The sequence below is a fragment of the Erinaceus europaeus genome, chromosome 8, assembly GCF_950295315.1.
Source record: "Erinaceus europaeus chromosome 8, mEriEur2.1, whole genome shotgun sequence".
In the NCBI taxonomy this organism is placed as follows: Eukaryota; Metazoa; Chordata; class Mammalia; order Eulipotyphla; family Erinaceidae; genus Erinaceus; species Erinaceus europaeus.
The window spans coordinates 1,617,455-1,637,207 of NC_080169.1; the positions used below are offsets into that span (position 1 = coordinate 1,617,455).

At 51.3% G+C, this 19,753-nt stretch overlaps 1 protein-coding gene and 1 long non-coding RNA gene across 3 annotated transcripts in view; one reads left to right on the forward strand and one right to left on the reverse strand.

The window, feature by feature from the left end:
* Positions 1-19,753, reverse strand: part of PPP1R17 (protein phosphatase 1 regulatory subunit 17) — a 749,123-nt gene that overhangs the window by 656,491 nt on the left and 72,879 nt on the right. The gene's annotated exons all lie outside the window — the stretch shown is intronic.
* On the forward strand, positions 6,979-18,105 carry LOC132539747 (uncharacterized). Of its 2 annotated transcripts, none has more exons than XR_009551048.1 (2): positions 6,979-7,162; positions 17,591-18,105. It is a non-coding gene; the product is annotated as an uncharacterized LOC132539747 (long non-coding RNA). The 2 variants fall into 2 exon arrangements; XR_009551047.1 differs by having other exon boundaries at positions 6,979-7,102.

The following is a 19,753-nucleotide window of genomic DNA, read 5'->3' on the forward strand; positions in this document are numbered from 1 at the left end:
CTGGGGGGCGGTGGTGGAGGGGGTGTGTGGAGAGGAGCCTGAGCTCTGCTGAAGTGGACACTCCAGAGGAAATGCCTTCAGCTTCTGCCCATGTCCCCTCCCCCTCAGCATCTGGGCTCTCCATTGGCACTCCGGTCCCCCTCCCACCCCCTCCAAACACACACAGAAAGAGAGAGAGAGAGAGAGAGAGAGAGAGAGAGGATGTCCCTTGCCTTCCCTGCTGCTGCCATAAAAGCCTGATATTGTAAGGTGACCAGCGGGTCTCCGGTGGACCCATTTCAGCCCAGAGGCCTGCAACTTTCTCCTATAGCCCGGCCCCTAACCCTATTCAAAAGGGACATCTGAGCGTTGGATCTGACCCCTCAGCTCTGCTGGAAACTGAGCTCTTTTGAACACTGGAAACATGTTAACAAGGGGGTGACATGGAGTGTTCTATGCTGCAGCTACCTCACTGCTGGTTCGCCTCCCCAACGTGGTGAAGCCCTTGTCCTCCAGCCCAAATCCCGACAGGCCCAACCACATGTCTGCCCAGCCCCATGTCTCCCTTCAGTCCCAAACACATGTCCAACAACCCCAGGTAGCCAAAAACCCATGTCCCCCCCAGACCCAAGCAAAGTCCAGCCTAAGCCCAGTTCCCACAGCTCCCATGAAACACATTCCTCATGCCACCACACGGCCTCAGTCCCATTTCCCTCAGCCCCCCATGGCCCCCGGCCCCCATTTCCCCCAGTCCCCATGCCGCCCAGCCCCCATGTCCCCCGGCCCCCATTGCATCCAGCCCCCATGTCCCCCGGCCCCCATTGCACCCAGCCCCCATGGCTCCACAGCCCCATGTCCCCCAGGCCCCATGTCTCCATGTCCCCCAGCCCCATGTCCCCATGTCCCCATGTCCCCCAGCCCCATGTCCCCATGTCCCCCAGCCCCCATGTTCCCCAGCCCCATGTCCCCATGTCCCCCAGCCCCATGTCCCCATGTCCCCCAGCCCCATGTCCCCATGTCCCCCAGCCCCCACACGTCTCCTTCCCGACCGCGTAGGCACGTCCTCTGCTCGGAGCAGGGACAGGTCTGGTCCCCGGGTCCCTCAGGCAGCCCGTGAGCCCCTTTCCGGCCCCAGGAGGGGCAGCTGGGCCGACCGCACCCCTGCGCGCCGCGCGCCCCGAGTCGGGTCCCAGCCCCGCGGCGGAGGTGCGGCGACGGGCCGGCGCGGGCCGGGGGCTTCGCGGGGTCGCCGGGCTCGGCCGGGCGCGGAGGCCGCAGACCGAGGGCGCGGGCCGCGAGGTCCTGGAGGCGGGTGGGGGCCGCCTTACCTGCCGGCGGGACGAGCGCCGCCCGGGAGCCGAGCCGAGGGGTCCGCGGTCCCCGCCCGCGAGCCGTGTGCGCACTGGGCCGCCTCCCGCCGCCGCCTCCCCGCAGCACCGCCCCGCGTCGCGCGCCCCCCGGCGGCCCGCCAGCCCCAGCCGGGTCGGTCCCGGAGCCGCCCCGCCCCACCCCTGCCCACCCCGCCCCCGCAGCTGGGGCAGCGACCACCCTCCCCGCAGCCCCTGTCCCCGCAGCTGGGGCAGCGACCACCCTCCCCGCAGCCCCTCCCCGCAGTTGGGGCAGCGACCACCCTCCCCGCAGCCCCTCCCCGCAGCTGGGGCAGCGACCACCCTCCCCGCAGCCCCTGTCCCCGCAGCTGGGGCAGCGACCACCCTCCCCGCAGCCCCTGTCCCCGCAGCTGGGGCAGCGACCACCCTCCCCGCAGCCCCTCCCCGCAGTTGGGGCAGCGACCACCCTCCCTGCAGCCCCTCCCCGCAGCTGGGGCAGCGACCACCCTCCCTGCAGCCCCTCCCCGCAGCTGGGGCAGCGACCACCCTCCCCGCAGCCCCTGTCCCCGCAGCTGGGGCAGCGACCACCCTCCCCGCAGCCCCTCCCCGCAGCTGGGGCAGCGGCCACTCCGCCCTGGGGGTGCTGGGACCCCGCCTCCCCAGAGCCCCTCCTGGCGCTCACCACGGGGCATGGGGGCCATGGGGCCCATGGGGGCCATGGGGGGCATGGGGGTGCCTGAGAAAAGGCAGAGATCATGTTATCCACTGTCTGGGGCTTCCCTGCGGCTCACTCATCTTCCTTTCACCCTACCCCCCTTAGCAGCCGCCCCCCCCCCCCCCCATGCCTCTCTGTCTTTTTCCTGCTCAAGTCCTCACAAATCTCCGTTACACTCTGTGCCCCCTCCTCCAGGAAGGTCCAAATCCCTTTGAGTTCTTAGTCTCCACAACCCACAGAGCCTCAGGGTGCCTGCCAGAGTGTATTCAAATGGGGCCCCTGGAGTTCGCCTCTTTGGCCAGGAGAGAGGGGGAGCTTTTTAATGTATTTTTTTTAATTAGTGATTTAATACTGATTTACAAAACTATGGGATAACGGGTCCAGTTGCACACCATTCCCACCTCCAGAGTTGGCCCATTCCCTTCAGTGGAAACTGCAGTAGTCCTCTCAAGGTCACAGATAGAGACCCACTATTAAGACTATCTGTCTATATTTATATCTGTTTGCCCATTTTGTATGGTCCTGCCTTCTCTTCCTTTCTTTTTTTTTTTTTTAAGATTTTTTTTTTATTATTATTTATTTATGAGAAAGATAGGAGGAGAGAGAAAGAACCAGACATCACTCTGGCACATGTGCTGCCAGGGATCCAACTTGGGGACCTCATGTTCAAGAGTCCAAAGCTTTACCACTGCGCCACCTCCCCGACCACTTCTCTTCCTAAGTCTCACCTCCACCTATTTCTACCTGTGACTGTCCTTCCTTCTTCCCTCTTCTCTCTCTGGCTTCTAGATGCATCTTAAAGTGACAGGTCTCTTGAGTTTCTGCCTCTTCACTTGTGTGCACCCTGGAGTCTCAGTAGCAGCACTGACCAAGAAGAGTGCACATACCTTTTCAGATGCTTGTCTCTGATTTTATTTATTTATTGACGAATAAACTAGACTTCTGCCAGGGCCGAGGGAACAGCTCCCTTGGACAGTGCGCAGCTGTGCTGCATTGCCATGTGCTCACTTAAGGTTTGAGCACAGCCCCCACTGCATTGCAGGGAGTTTCCGTTCTGTGGTCTCTGTCTCTGTCTCTGTTAAAAAATAGACTGCTCTTGTTGAATGTAGTTCCCACTCAATTTCCTTCCGGTACAACTGGGTAAATGGAGGCTTCACAAGAAGCACTCAACAATAGTTCAAAAGCTCGCAGATGTGGTGGTGGAGCGAAAGCCTGACGATGGTTGCCCTTCTACTGCCGAGTTAACCTTCTGCCCACAGCAGCTCTCTCCCGCCTCTGCCCTGCTTGGGTACAGACATAGCCACCCAGGCAGAAGGTTCTGCAGAGCCAGAACCTTTCCCCATTCAAACCAGCTCTCGGTCATCCTCCCAGTGGGCCCAAGCTCCTATGTGACACCTGGTTGAGGAAACTTCAGGAAGGAAGAAGATGGTTGACTCTTGACTTGAGGACTTTAGTCTGACTGAGGGGAAGCAGGCTGGAGGAGGGAGCAGGAGTCCATACTGGAGACTGTGGGAGATCCCTACAAGTTAATGATTTCTTTGTACAATGCTGTGGACACTGGCCCCCATTGGTGTATGTTTCATGAGTCTGCAGGACTTATCTTGCCTTCTGTCCAGGAAAGCTCCCTGAAGGAGGAGAGTGGCCATCCTTCTGTATATTCATGAAGAGCCAGACAACAAGTAAGAAGCAAGTCAGAGGGGGCTGGGTGGTGGCACACCAGGTTAAACTCGCATGGCGCAAAGCCCAAGGATCCCGGTTCGAGCCCCCGGCTCCCCACCTGCAGGGGGGTCACTTCACAAGCAGTGAAGCAGGTCTGCAGGTGTCTTTCTCTCCCCTCTCTGTCTTCCCCTCCTCTTGTGGTTTCTCCCTGTCCTATCGAACAACAATAATAGCAATGACAGCAACAATAAGAACATCAACAATGATAAACAACAAAGGCAACAAAAGGGAAAAATGGCCTCCAGGAGCAGGATTTGAGCTACAGGCCCCAGCGACAACCTTGGAAGCAAAAAAAAAAGAAGAAGAAGAAGAAGAAGCAGTCAGACATTCCTGGCTGTTCTGTCAGCAGCTCCCTCCATCCACCCCAGGGGTTTTGAAGATCAAATGAGGTGCTCTGTGTGAAAGAGCTCTCTGAACTGAGAACACATCTAGAATCCCAGTGAGAACCAAGGGGAGGGCACCTGCCAAGTCCAAGTCCACCAGTCAGGAGGGGAACTCAGAGTGCACGGCCTGGGGAGCTCTGAGTGCTAAGGGTGGAAGTCAGAGTCCTGACTGCAGGCCAGCCCCCCCTGGCTGGTAGGTCAGCAGCCAGCCCTCCCAGAGGGAGCTCCTTCTGCCTTGAGGCTCTGCATCTGACGGCCCATGTATCTCCTTGTCTACACAGAGTCCTCAGGCTGGAGAAATCGCTCATTTGGATAGTGTGCCGTTCTCCCATATGCAAGACCCCCACCCTCCAGGAAGCTTCAATGCTATAGTCTCTTTCACACTCTCTTTGCCTCCAGGGTTTCTGCCGTGGCTCAGTGCAGGCACTATGAATCCACTGCTGCTGGCAGCCTTTCCCCCCCTATTTTATTGGATAGGACAGAGAGAAATTGAGAGAGGAGGGAGAGAGAGGGAGCAAGAGAGACACCTGTAGACCTGCTTCACCACTTGTGAAGCCCTTCTGCCTGACCCTGCAGGTGGGGAGCCGGCAGCTTGGACCCAGATCCTAGTGCAGGTCCTTTTGCTTAGTGCTTAGTGTTTAGTACTATGTGTGCTTAACCGGGTATGTCACTGCCTAGCCCCTTCCCTGTCTCTCTGAAAAAGAAATAGCTCACTAAAAACCACTCATAGTTCTCCAGACCCCACTCTGTGCCCTGCGTCCCTTCTTTCTCCTCGGTGTCCCCAGATGCAGGTGCGGGTATGGGCAGGAAGCACGCTGGCATGGTACTTGGCATGAGTGTGCTTTCCTCTCTGCCTGTGCAGTCCATTAGGAAGGGAGGAACCTAGTCACATTCTCTCTTTGCCACAGAACCCTCTTCTGTGACAGGGAGGGGTCAGGAGAGGCTCCAGGTACCCTGTGGACACACAGGGCACCAGGACACAAAGGAAGTAGGCCCAGGGGCAGGTGGGAGCCGAAACCCAGCTCCTGTTCTGGGCACCAAGCTCAAGCTCATCCACAATGGGGGTGTCTCTGTTCTAGCTGGTCCTGTGTGTGTGTGTTGGGGGCGAGGGGAGCGGAGGATATGCCTCTTGAATGCTCTCCACGGTGCTCTCCTGGCTAGCAACCCTCTTGGGATTCTAGTTCCAGCCTGGGGGAGGTAGGAAGAGAACAAGAGCCATCAGAGCTGGGCCCAGCATGGGCATGGGGTGGTGGGGATGGTTCACGCTCTTCTCTGTGGGTGGGTGGAGGCCTTAGCCCAGAGGGGTCCTGGCACTTACCCAGGGACATCCAGTTTCTTATCAGACAAATATGCATATATGCTTTGTTAAAAATCTTATTAGGAATTAATATTAATTTACAAAATTAAAAGATGACAGGGGTATAACTCCACACTGTTCCCACCACCAAAGTTCCGTCTCCCCATTTTCTCCATTGGGAGCTACAGCAGTTCTCCTAAACGTGCAGATGTGGGCTGACTGCTATTCCTGCGACTATCTGTCTACATTCGTATGTACTTGCCTTTTTGTTTTCTGTGACCCCATTTTCTCTTCCTTCCCAAGTCACACCTCCACCTATTACTATTTCTGAATGTCCCTCCTTTTTTCCTCTTCTCTCTCAGGCTCCTGATGGAGTTCTGGTCCAGAGTTCTCTAGTCCTCTTTCCCTAACATTTCTCCCCCACTGAGAATAGGAACCAAAATTCTTTTTGGGATGCAGAAGGTGGGAGTTCTGGCTTCTGTCATTGCTTCTCCACTGGACATGGGTGTTGGCAGGTGGATCCACACCCCCAGCCTGTGTCTGTCTGTCCCTAGTGGGGCAGGGCTCTGGGGAGGGGAGGGTCCAGGACACATGGGTGAGGGCCTCTGCCCAGGGAGGTCAGGATGAAGTCTTGGCAGCATCTGCAGCTTGGTGGTACTAGTGCATCCTGTTAAGCACACATAGTGCTATGTGCAAGGACACACAAAGGCCCGGGTTCGAGCCCCCACTCCCCACCTGCAGCAGGGATGCTTCACAAGTGGTGAAGCAGATCTGCAAGTGTCTCTCTTCTCTTTCCTTCTCCTCTCTCAATTTCTCTCTATCCTATCAAATAAAATGGGGGAAGAGGAAAAAATGGCCACGGGACAAGGACCTAGTGGGGGTTGTATTGTTATATGGAAAACTGAGAAATGTCATGCATGTACAAACTATTGTACTCACTGTCAAATGTAAAACATTAATCCCCCACAAAGAAAGAAAGTGGGAACGAAAAAAAAAAAAGGCCACTGGGTGTGGTGGATTTGTAGTGCTGGCATGGAGCTCCATCAATAACCCTAAAGGCAAAAAAAAAAAAAAAGGCTATTCTTGTCCAAGTCTTACAATACATTGTCTAATGACTTCAGGCAGTGAGACCTGGGTGTTGACAAAGCTTTGAAAGCTCTCCAGGGTGGCCCAGAGGTGACCCAGTGGATAAAGTACTGACTCAAGCACAAGGTCCCAAGTTTGATCCCACACAGAGCATGTGCCAGGGTCATACTCTAAATCTCTCTCTCTCTCTCTCTCTCTCTCTCTCACACACACACACACACACACACACACACACACAAATAAATAAACAAGGCTAAAAAAATAAAGCTTCCAGGGTTTCTGCAGCACCAGGAGCATTGAGAAGTACTGGCCGAAGCCAAGGGATCCCTAAATGCCAATTATCTCCAACACATGCAGTGAACAGGTACTGTTGTTCTTGCCTGGGCAACAAGTGAGGGCTGGGTGGTTCGGTGGGTGGGGGCAGGAGCTGTGGAGGATGATGAATTCATTTAGAGATGAACGCCGGGTAGGGCAGCCTGGCATTCATCTCCCTCAGCCACATCCCAGAGAATTGAATTAAAATCCGTATTTTTCAGCTGCTGTCCGCCTGGCTGGCTGGCTGGCTGTCTTGTGGAAAGGCACTGAGTACCTCAAGGTCGGTAAAGACTGCTGAGGAGACCCTCCAGCCTCCCTCCTGAGAGAGGAAGAATAAGAGGTAACCCAGGGAGTCTTTGGGGGAGAAACCATTCCCAGCCGTGCAGAGGGGTGATGGGTTGATTGGTTTGAAGTTCAAACTGGAGACTTTGACTTGAAATTGATTTTTTGGGCACTGTTGCCACATTTGGGTGACGAGTGTGCCTGTGTTTGTGTGTCTGTGTGTGTGTGGGGGGGGGGGTGTTGACATCTTACGGATGCCCAGTCTGATGATGATGACTTGCTTCCAGGGCTATCACTGGGGCTTGGTGCTAGCACTATGAATTCACTGCTTCTGGTGGCCATTTTTTCCATTATGTTGGATAGGACTGAGAGAAATTAAGAGATGAGGGAAAGATAGAGAGGGAGAGAGAGAGAGAGAGAGAGAGAGAGAAGATAGACACCTGCTTATGAAGTGTCCCCACTGCAGGTGGGGAGCATGGGCTTGAACCCAGACCCTTTCACAGGTCCCTACTCTTAGTACTATGTACACTTAACTGGGGATGCCACTACCCACCCCCACCCCCCACCCCAGTTTGTTTTATTTTAATTTTTTTAACCAGAATCCTGCTCAGCTCTGGCTGATGGTGGTGTGGGGGATTGAACCTGGGACTTTGGATCCTCAGGCGTGAGAGTCTCTTTGCAGAACCATTAAGTAAGTAATCTACCCCCGGCCACAGATGCCGGAAGGGAATTGGCAAAGCTCATGCTCAAGGAGAACCAGAATTGCTTGGTGAGGACAATCCGAATCGCAGAAGCTCTCGCTGGGTTCCAGCCTGAACGGAGCAAGCCCTCGGATAGACCAGCACAACAGGGCTGGTGAGACAGCTCCCTAGGACAGCGTGCTGCTTTGCCACGTAAGTGAGCCAGGTTGGGGTCTGGCCCCCACTGCATTTTAAAGGCAGCTGCAGTGCTCTGGGCTTTTTCACTCTCTCACTGAATCTCTGCCTCTCCTTCTCGATCTTAGAGAAAAAGCGAGAGAGCCACCCAGGCCAGGGGTTTCATTCCCAATCTGATAAGAAACGTGCTGACAAGCAACAATCGGTTTGCTCCGTCTCCAGCTTCCTTGTTGTCTTTGAGAATAACACTGTGACCTGGTCCAGCACATGTCTTGGCTCAGACAGGGCCTCAGTCAGCACAGAGGTGTGGAAATTAGAGATAATTCACGTGGGAGGAGGCAGCCTGCAGGAGGCGTGGATCCAGCTGTTCCCAAAGAAGCAGCTCAGGATAATAGGCGGCCTGTGACAGGCTGAGCCTCGACTTGGTGCCGTGCAAACAATGCTGATAATCATATTAAAAGTAGGGCAAATAGAAGCTGCCTTGACGACCAACTTTGGGAGCAGGTTGGCAGCTGATGGCACAATCCTTTGCCACCGTGACTGGTGGGAGCACTGTCTATAAGGAACGCCCTGGGACTCAGCTGCTGGCGTGGGAGCCAGCAGGATGGGGTCCACATAGCAGGCTTCTGTTGTCCTGTGACACGTCACACACGTCTATCACCCTAGAGCAACAGACCCTTAGCTCAGGAGGCAGGCGCATAGGTGGGAAGCTGACCCCTAGGTGAAAGAACTTAAGCACAGACGATGAAATAATGTGTTTAAGCAGCAGAGGCAAGTAGCATCACGGGGTCTGTCTATAAGAGCCTTGCTTAGCCACTGTCATCATGCAGGGAAAGGGAGGAGGGAGTGGGGGACTGATAAGGCTGGGTCTGAAGGTGGGTCCTTGTGCATTGTAGCACGCACTCAGCCAGGTGTGCCATGCATGCACCACCACCTGCCTTCTCCATCTGTCTTGATTGCCAACTTGTGAAACCTGTGGGTCAGGCAGTGGTGCACCAGGTTAAACACACACAGTACGAAGTGTAAGGAATCCGGTTTGAGTCCCCCACCAGCTCCCCATCTGCAAGGGGGGTCACTTCACAAGCAGTGAAGCAGATCAGCAGGTGTTTATTTTTCTCCCCCTCTCTCTACTCCTCCCCTCTCAATTTCTCTCTATCCTGTCCTATCCAATAAAATAGAGAAAGAAAAAAAAAAGCTACCAGTTCTTTCATCTATCAAGCAAGACTGAACAATGAATGGCATGGTTAGCATTCTTGTGCGTTATTTTATTTTGTTTCATTATCTTTCATTTATTGGATAGAGACAACCAGAAATTGAGAGAAAGGGAGAGATAGAGGGGGAAAAGACTCCCGCAGACCTACTTCACCACTCAGAAAGCTGTCCCCGTGCAGGTGGGGACCGGGGGCTTGAACCCTGGTCCTTGCTCTTTGTAACATGTGCACTCAACCAAGTGCACCACCACCTGACCTCTTGTGCATCTTTAATGAGTGAATAAGTTAAAGCCACAGGACAGTAAATGATGAAGTGAGAACTAGTCTTTGTTCATTCTCTTTTTTTAAAAAAAAATATTTGTGTTCATTTATTATTGCATACAGACAGAAATTAAGAGGGTATGGAGAGATAGAGAGGGAGAAAGACAGAAAGACAGCTGCAACCCTGCTTCACCACTTGTGAAGCTTTCCGCCTGCAGATGGGGACCAGGGGCTTGAGCCTGGGTCATTGTACTGTAATGTGAGTGCTTAATCAGGTGCACTACCACCTGGCCCCTCTTTGTTCACTTTCTTTGTGGCATAGTACTACTTGACCTGTCCCAGACTCTTTGATTAATATCTGTCTTCCCTTAGGGGGCCAGGCGGTGGCGCACCTGGTTAAGCGCTCACACTACAGTGCACGAGGTCCCAGGTTCAAGCCCCTCGTCCCCACCTGTAAGGGGAAAGCTTCACAAGTGGTGAAGTTGGGCTGCAGGTCTCTCTCTGTCTCTTTCCCTCTCTACCTCCTCTTACCCTCTCAATTTCTTTCTGTCTCTATCCAATAATAAAATAAATAAATACTATATATATATATATATATATATATATATAGTATTTATTGGGAAGTATTCTTTGGGAAGACAGATATATATATATATATATCTGTCTTCCCAAAGAAGATGCAAGCTGCTTGAGGGCAGGCTTCCTCTTAGTCCTTGTTCTGTTTCTAATACTTGTTGGGTCAGGTTTATTGAGTCAGTGAGCATCCCCACCTGCCTTCCTCCCTAAGAGTGGTGTCATCTCTAACTCACTGAGAATACAAAAGTGTCTTCCATGTCCTCATTGCCTTCTCTGACATTTATTTATTTAGTGGGAGAGGGGAGACGGAGAACCAGAGTGTCACACTGACACTTGGGATGTTGGAGTTTGAGCTCAGGACCTCATGCTTGAGAATTCGACACTTTATGCAGGATGCCACCTTCCAGGCTCCCCTCATTATCCTTTTGTCCCTGTCACCCTGAGCTATGATTTCAGATTCTGCTTCAGAAGCCATAGAACCCTCTGGTATATAATCACCAGATTCTACAATGCAACTCAGTGGTCTGAGATATGAGTCCTAAAACCCCAGAATTCTAGAAGACACGGATTCCTGGGCCCACTTCAGGACACGGAGGATTCCACAACAGGACCCTGGAATCACAGAAAACGATCCCTAAGAGGACCTAGGCATTGCACAAGAGGCTTTTGGAATCGGATGCTGGGAAGATCTGGTGCGACCAGCTGGCTCTGAAAGTGCTGGCAGTGCTCAGAGCAGAGGGGCAGGGCGAGGGGCCAGGACATTGGTGGGAAAGGGCTCCCCTGTGAGGGTTGCTAGGCACTGGGGCTGGCGGAAACAATGAGGCTGGCTGGGTAGGTAGAACCATGGGCTGCATCCCAAGCAGGATGCCTGGGGAGAAGGGGGGGTTGAGGTGGCATGCATGGGGGCGGGCACGGCCAGCCCTAATCCCATTACAGCTGGCCCTCCAGCTGCCAGGGCTGGCAGAGCACCAGGCTTAGCTGTGCTCTCTGCTCCCATTCAGGCGCAGGCTGCAGAAGCCTTTGGGCTCTGGAGATTCTTTATCTTGCCTTCAAGTCCCCAGAGTAGGCGTGTGGCTGTGTATTTGAGCCCTAGAGGACTAAGGGCTAGCAGGAGGATGGTCGGGGGCTGACAGAAAGGCCTCAAGAAAATCTCCGAGGGAGGGCAGAGGATGCTCTCTTGTAGGGAATGAGCACTTAGCCTAACACTGCGCTACCTCTGGGCCCCTGATCCCGGCTTTGAGAGAGACTTCAGGCTTGCTTCGGGCTTCCAGGAGGAGCAAGCATGTCCAGAGGGCTCTATTTTCTCTTCCTTTTTTTCTCTCCCTTTAACCGGAGCACTACTCAGCTTCACCTTTCAGTGCTGCAGGAGACTGAACCGAGACTTCACAGCCTCAGGCAGGAGAGTCTCCTTGCATGACCATTATGCCATTATTCTGGTACAGCCGGGACTTGTAGTCTCGCTCTTAATTTTCTGTTTCCACAATTTGCTCAGCTGTAAAATATGAAAAACTTCAGACATTATTATGCTGTATGGTTGTTGTGAAGAGTAAATGTGCTTAAAGATACAGTGGACCAGAGCTGAAAAGACTTTTCTGCTAGAGTGCCCACATCCCCATGCGAGAGGATCCTGGCTCAAGTGCCTGCCTGCACTCACCTGCAGAGGGGAGGCTTCCTGAGTGGAGGAGCAGTGCTGCAGGAGTCTTTCCTTCTCTCTCTCTCTCTCTCTCTCTCTCTCTCCATACCTAATCTCATCAAAAGGAAGAGGGTAAGAAAGAAAGAGAAAGAGAGAAAGGAAGGGCTACCAGGAATCGTAGAGCTGTGCAGGCACCAAGTCCCAGTGATAACCCTGGTGTTTAAAAGAATAAATATATGAATATATATATATATACACAGTGCCTATAGTGGCATGTGATGTGAGTGACTAAGCTGTAAGCAGTAGCCGTCACTGCCACTCCTCTGTCACTATGGCAAGAGCACCAGAGACCCCCAGAGCCCTGACATTCTGTAGATATTCTCATGCATGTGCTGAGCCAGTGTGGTGTGAGGTGCCCACCCAAGCAGGTGGGCAAGCGTGAATTCCTGCCCTTCCGTATCATCATGCTGGTTGCTCAGAACTCTCTCTCTCTCTCTCTCTCTCTCTCTCTCACACACACACACACACACACACACACTCACACACACAGTCTACATGACTCTGAACAGGTTCTTTGACAAACAGAACTCAGTAGTGAGATTTGTAGGCGTGAGCTCTGTCACTTCCTCCCCCGACTCCAGCCAGGCACAAGGCCAGGATCTCCACGGCCACCAAAAGGGGAACCTGACCTATAGTAAACTTGGGAGCTGCAGCTCCCCCTGCCAAGGGGGGGGAATTCAATGTCAGTGGATTATTTAAAGGCTGAAATCCCTGTGCATAGCAGTTTACTTTGTGCCCCCAACACAGTGTTTCCAACAGCTCCTAGTCCGCCTCAGTCTGCACCGCTCCCTGTGCCCTGTGCTCCTGGCTGCTGCCACACTTGCTTCGAGGGTGAGCCAGAAACCCACGGCCTCCTTTCCACATCAACTCTCCTCACCACGGAGCCTTGAGCTCTGATGGAAGTGATGCCATTTGGGCACTACAGCTGCAGTGTTCCTGCCCTCTGATGGGAGTGACGCCACGTGGGCACTGCAGCGGCAGTGTTCCTGCCCTCTGATGGGAGTGATGCCATGTGCGCACTGCAGCTGCAGCGGTTCTGGCCCTCCTGGAGCTTCCAGTCCGAGGGCACAGGTCCTGGGCAGTGATCGAATGGGCAGCGCAGTACAGCTGGCAGTGCTAGAATCAAAGCTCAAGGCTCTGTGCTTTTGGAGCTGGTGTGATGGGTGATTTGGTCTCGTTCAAAGGGCAGGGAGGCTCACAAAGAAGCCTGTTCACTCATCTTTAAGCTCATGGAGAGTGGGGCAGGCTGGGAGTGCAGGCGGCCTTGGGGAGGCAGTGTGGCAGCAGAGAGGGCAAGAGCAAAGGCTGGCCCCCTGCAGCAGCTTGCTGAGAGAGTGACCGGCTTGGCCCTGTGCACAACCCGGGTTCAAGTCCTCTGTACTGCACTAAAGAAATCTTTGGTGCTGTGGTCTCTTTCATTTTTTCTCTCTCTCTGCCTTTCTGTCTCTATTGTAAGAAAGCAAACACACCAACAAGAGTAAAGGCCGTCACCTGAGAGAGAGTCATCTCCTGTCAGATTTCTGGAGAACAGGCAGCAAGAGGGGCAGACCTGACTTGGTGGTGGGCAGAGTGAGGTTGTATGGTAAAGGATTCAGGAACCAGTCAAGGGCCTGGGTCTTTCCTCTTTGTTAACCGCATCTTTATTTTTTTCTAAATAGTTTTGGTGATTTATTTATTACTTGATGGAGACAGGTAGCAATTGAGAGGGAAGGAGAAGGGAGGGAGAGAGACAGAGAAACACCTGCAGCCATGCTTTACCACATATGAAGTGCCCTTCCTGCAGATGGGGATGGGAGCTAGAGCCCAGGTCCTTGGCATGCTGATGTGTGAGGCCCCAAGTGCACCACCCCCACCTCCAAATGACTATGATTGCTGCACTTTGTGGAAGGATCTAATGCACTCTGTGGAAGAATTTCTTTTCTTTCTTTTTTATACGAAAACCAAATTTTATTAGTGGCAGGAGAAATGCCACTCATAGTTACAAGACCCACATTTTGCCAATCAGACTAGCAAAAAAAAAAAAAGATTGAGTACATATTCTTGTTAGAGCAGAGAAACAGGATTTGATAGTCAGAGTGTAAATTGATACGGTCACCGATACAATTAGATTAACATCTATAAAAACCATATATATCCTTTGGGTCAACAATTTCTTTTTTTTATTAGTAATTTAATAATGAACAACAAGATTGTGGGATAAGAGGGGTACACTTCCATACAGTTTCCACTGCCGGAGTTCTGTCTCATCCCCTCCATTGGAAGTGTCCCTATTCTTTATTCCTCTAGGAATGTGGACCCAAAGATCTTTATGGGGAGCAAAAGGTGGGAGCTGGAGGCTTGACATACCAGCCCTGGAGTGTCTGGACATTGTCTGAAGTGGAACATGTCAATGTGGCACTGGTCTCATTCGTTTGGTTGAGATCACAGATGCATTTATCAAGTAATTGGTTCAAAAGAAGCATGAAGGGAAATGAGCAAAGCCCAGGGGTTCCAAGACTGGGAGAAACACAGGTTTATAGAGAATAAGGAAGACTCCTGCTGTCAAGTTACTTGGAAATTTCATTTACTTTGAAAAGCCCACGGTGGGGATTTACTGTAGCACCATACAAGGCCTTATCATGACTGACCTCATTTAATGCTTTTTTAATATTTCTGGACTTTGAAGCTAAGTCCCAGATTTTCCTTCCTTTTTTAAAAAAAATATTTTAAAAAGATTTTATTTACTTATTCATGAGAAAGATAGGAGAGAGAGAAAGAACCAGACATCAATTACTCTGGTACATGTGCAGCTGGGGATTGAACTCAGGACCTCATGCTTGAGAGTCCAGTACTTTATTTACACCAAATAACTATATCTTATAGCAAGACCAGTTGCTTCTGGTCTCCCTAGCCTAAGGTTATATGTGATTTAATTTTTTTTAAAAAGTTATTAGAAGTGCATTAACAATTTAAGTCCAGTATTAAAATTCTTTTCTTTATTTTTAAATTATATTTTTATTTACTTATTATTAGATAGAGACAGAGAGAAATTAAGAGTCAGGGGGAGTCAGAGAGGGAGAAAGACAGAGAAACACCTACAGCCCTGCTTCACCACTTGTAAAACTCCCCCCGCTCCTGCAGGTTGGGACCGGGACTTGAACCCAGGTCCTTGTGCACTACAATATGTTTTCAACCAGGTGCACCATTACCTGGTCCCTGTATTTTGATTTTGTCCACACTGGCATGCATTTTGTTCTCTGTTTAAGTTTAGGACATGCAGTAGGATACCTTTATTTTCACATATTGTGAGATGATCACCACAAAGATTCCACTCACAGTCATCAACTCAGAGAGAAACAAGAAAAAGAAGGGGGGGGGGACTTGGAATCTGCTTCTCCTTGGGATGAAGACTCTGAGGACTTATTCTCTGAACAACGTTCCTTTGTGTCATAACCTGTGCTCAAACTAGGCAGCAAGCTACGCGTCCTCCCTGTGACTCGCTGGGGCTTTCCTCTAAGAAGCCCTGGGCAGCTGCTGCACAGATGACCAGGTCTCATTCGCACTGAAGTCACATCACCCAGGAGGCAGAGGGAAACCAGTTTGAAGGCATGGAAAGCTAACCAGTAGGCTGCTGGAGCTCATGAGGCAGATTAAGTTTTGGACAGAGAGATGGTGGAAGGAGCAGAGGAGGGGAAGGGCACAGGGAGATGGCTGGAGTCTATCTGAGGAGAATGAAGAGACTGCACTGTGTACCAGCGTGAGACTGTGACTCACTTCAGCTCAGAGGTGCGTGAGCGCAAGTGGTGTGGACGGTGTCCGGTTTATGCCTCTCATGGTGTCCTGCCTATTCCTTGTCCTTTTCTGAGGTTGCTTGTGCCTTCAGGTCACTTCTGCCTTATCCTTCCCCACTGAAAGGAATGGGGCCAATCTCAGACATAAGGAAAAAAGCTACTTATGAAGGAGAGCAAAGAAAGGGGGTTGAGAAGAAGCAGGGCCACGTGGCCCTGGACTGCCTACACAAGCATTTATGTCAGAGAAAGGCACACCGGGAGCCTGGGAAGTGGCTCAGCAGCTAGAGTGCAGGTCTTACCATGCCGTAGGCCCCGGGTTTGACCCCTGGAACCACATGAAGGTGCTGAGGACAGGCAGGGCTAATGAAACCCCATGGATAGTGGAGCTGGGCTTTGGTTTCTCTCTGTCTGTCTCTCTGTCTGTCTGTCTCTCTCTCTCTGTCTTTCTCCTTCCCTCTATCCCTCCCTTCCTCTTCTTTTTTCTCTGTCTCTCTATAAAAAATACTGACGGAGTTAATGTACTGCACCAAAGTAAAGGATTCTGGGGCAGGGGGGAATGTTCAGGTCCTGGGACATGATGGCAGAAGAGGACCTAGGTGGGGAGTTAGAGTGTTATGTGGAAAACTGGGAAATGCCACATATGTAACAACTACTGTGTTTTACTGTCAACTATAAACCATTAACCCCCCCCATAAAGGGAAAAAATAACTATAAAAATACTGATTCAAGAGACAATTTAGCAGTATTACACATGTATAAGACCCTGGATTCATTCTTTTTTATTTTTATGTCATTCCTATTTCAATAATAATAAAAAAAGAGACACACTTGCATTTTTCCTGGGCACTCCAATTTTGGGTACTCTCTGTTACAGCTTCTGAGTCCAGTCTTCACAGAGTGACATATAAACATGAAGAAAATAGACAAGAGAGGTAGGACTGAGGGCCAGGCAGTGGTGCACCTGGTTAAGCACAGAAATCTCAGTGCACAAGCAACTAGACTCCACCTGCAGGGGGAAGCTTCATGAGTGGTGAAGCCCGGCTGCAGGTGTCTCTGTTTCCCTCTCTCTATCTTCCACTTCCCTCTCTATCCAGTAATAAATAAATAAAAGATGAGAGACGGGGAGCAGGGTTGTCCTGAGGTCTCTGTCATGCCCTGATGGGCAGTGGTGTTGGTATGCATGAGACCCCTTCTGTTTCATTTGGTTTAAATCCCCCCTGCTTAACACTATTCTATTTACATAACCACTTCATTCTATTTACATAACCACTGTTAACAAGTTCCACCCTCCCTCCAGGGCATTGGTGGTTCAGTGATAGGATTCTCGCCTAATCTGCCCCCTCTTTGTCACACTCTGATTTTCACCAGTCACTTTTCTCTCCACCCTCTCTATGTCACATCCTGTTTACACCTTACTTGGCAAGTATATATAAAGACAGCATTGTGAGTTATACAGTACTGTACTTTGAGTTTAACTTAGCTCGTCTTAGATTGTGCTGCGTCCTGCATGAATAAAGAGATACTGCCTACAGCTCAACCATGAGTCCCTGGTCGTCTGTTACCCGCCTGTGAAGCTAGCCCGGTGAAAACAACATAACCTGTCGAAAACAACACAGTGGTTCAAGTTCACTAAGACAGGGAGTCCTGAGAGAAACAGACTTCAAGGTGGAGATGAGGGAAGAGGCTATTGATGTATATTGGGCAGAGTGAATTGGAGTTACCCTAAGAAGAAGCAAGGAGAGATGTTCCAGGGAGAGAGACTAGAGGTAGGAATTAAAGGGGCCAGGCGGGGGGATGACTGTGGTCAGAGGATGAACCAGGAGTTCTCAACCCAGACTATACACAACATTAAACAATTCTGAGGCCTGGGCTCAACTCCAGAGGTCCTGACTGATGTCTGGGATGGGGCCTGGCATCGGCATTTTCTACAGCCCGTCAGATGGCCTGAAAGTGCAGGCGGGAAGGAGGAAGGAGAACAGCTGGCATGGATGGACGGTAATTGAAACCGCGGGAGTGGATGGTGGCTGAGGGAGAGGGTATGGAGTGAGAAGAGCATCGATCTGCAGCTTCTGGCGATCGCAGGCCCTCTCACCCCTGCAGGTCCCCGCTGGGGTCAACAAGGCAGAGGACACATAGCATCTGCTCAGTCATCTCTGTCCCAGTCACCACAGGGCGCGTGGCAAGCAGCAGAGCAGAGCACAGGAAGCACAGCTCTTCTCCTAGATGTGGCAGGGTCCGCCATGCAGATTCTCCCTTCTCCTTCCCTGCCACTCTGCCTGGCAGTCACCCTGGGCTTCAAGCTCGCCCAGCCAGAGGCTGCCTCCACTGTCCCCACCAGGGAAGCTCCCCAAGGCTGAAACCTTGGCCTGACACTAATCCTCTCTGTGAAGTCCAGCCACATCACAAATGCTCACAGCTGCCAGGGAACCCCCGTGGCATCTTCTGCTTCCTCTCTTTGCAGCCACTGCACTTGGATGGACCTCACCTTGTTCATCTGTCAGCAAGAAAAGCTCAGCTGAAGCATTTGTTAAGTTTCTTGTGGAATGTCAGAGCGGTTTTGGTGATGCACCTTTTATTTTATTTTTATTTTTTTAATTAAAATTTTATTATATTTATTTATTTTCTCTTTTGTTGCCCTTGTTGTTTTAGTTATTATTGTTGTTACTGATGTTGTTGTTGTTGGATAGGACAGAGAGAAATAGAGAGGAGGGGAAGACAGAGAGGGGGAGAGAAAGATAGACACCTGCAGACCTGCTTCACCGCCTGTGAAGCGACTCCCCTGCAAGTGGGGAGCCGGGGGCTCGAACCGGGATCCTTATGCCTGTCCTTGTGTTTTGGGAGCTAGGGAGAGATGAAGGGGCCCTATTCATCCCTACTGTTCCTAGGATGCTCACAAAAGTGCAACCCTGGCACAGAGAAACAGCCCATGGCCTGCAGGTTGGAAGGAAACCAGCTATGTGACAGAGGCCCATGGGATTAGGAGCTCCCAGCCACTGCCATCAGATTCCCTTGAAGATGAACATTTTCTTCTCCCAACTGGATTGCCAACACACATGACAAAGGTCTGCTCTGGGACATCAAGGTGGAAGGTGGCAAGGGTTTGCTAGGCTTGGGTTTGCCAAAGCTGCCCACTCTAATGACACGATCCCAGCTGTTCATCCTGCCTGCACTCATGTCTTCCTGCACAAATTGCTTAGCCTAAAGTTCAGACCATGACAGTGGTCAATGCATTTTAGTTACTTCTGTTGTTAACAGGGCTATACCAGATTCAGAAGGTCTGAGCTAATGTTAAAAATAAATAAATAAATAAATAAATAAATAAATAAATAAATAACACCTTGATCTAGAGTGGCCAAAGCTTATCTGTTCCCTTTTTTCCTTGATTCATCAGTAAAACAATTTTGGGACTGGGCCATAGCACATCAAGTTGAGCGTACACATTACCACATGCAAGGATGTAGGTTCAAGCCACCACTGGGGAAAGTTTCGCGAGTGATGAAACATGGCTACAGGCGTCTCTTCCTGAGGATGTTGGCAGCTTGCAGGAGTCCCCCATGCATCTCCACCACTCTTTCTGACTTCTGAATTCATTTCTCCTCTTTCTGCACCCTCAGTCCACACCTTAATGTGAAGTCTCCTTCTCCCTCTCTGTTAGGGTCTCTGTGCTCCTAACACTTGCCCTCTCAGCAGCCCATTCATTTCAGCCCTCAAGATAAAGTTCCCAAACAAAGAACCACCTGAGCTAAGTGTCTCTGAAATCTCCCTGGTGGTGCAGGGGCTGCTGGGAGTCTGAGTCACAGGCTGAGCTGGGTCCAGTCCTGGCCAGCCTCCCATGATTAAAGGGTGCCTCTCCCCACTGACTGGGCCCTGGGCCCTGGGTACTGTCTGCTCTCCTGAAATATCCGACACCTGGGTGAAGTTCTACTAATGACTAGTACCCAACTCTTATCCAGAAGGGTGCTTAAGCACGGTCTAACCCAACCCCTGTCATTTTGTCTTCTTTCTTTCTTTCTCTCTCTTTTTTTTTTTGCCACTGGGGTTATCTATGGGCTCAGTGCCGGCACTATGAATCCACTGCTCCTGACAGCCATTTTTGTTTTCCATTGTATTGGATATGACAAGAGAGAAATTGAGAGGGAAGGAGGAGACAGAGAAGGAGAGAGAAAGAGAGACACCTGCAGCCCTGCTTCACTACTTGTGAAGCATCTCCCCTGCAGGTGGGGAGAGGAAGCTCAGACCTGGATCTTTGCGCTTAGTGCTATG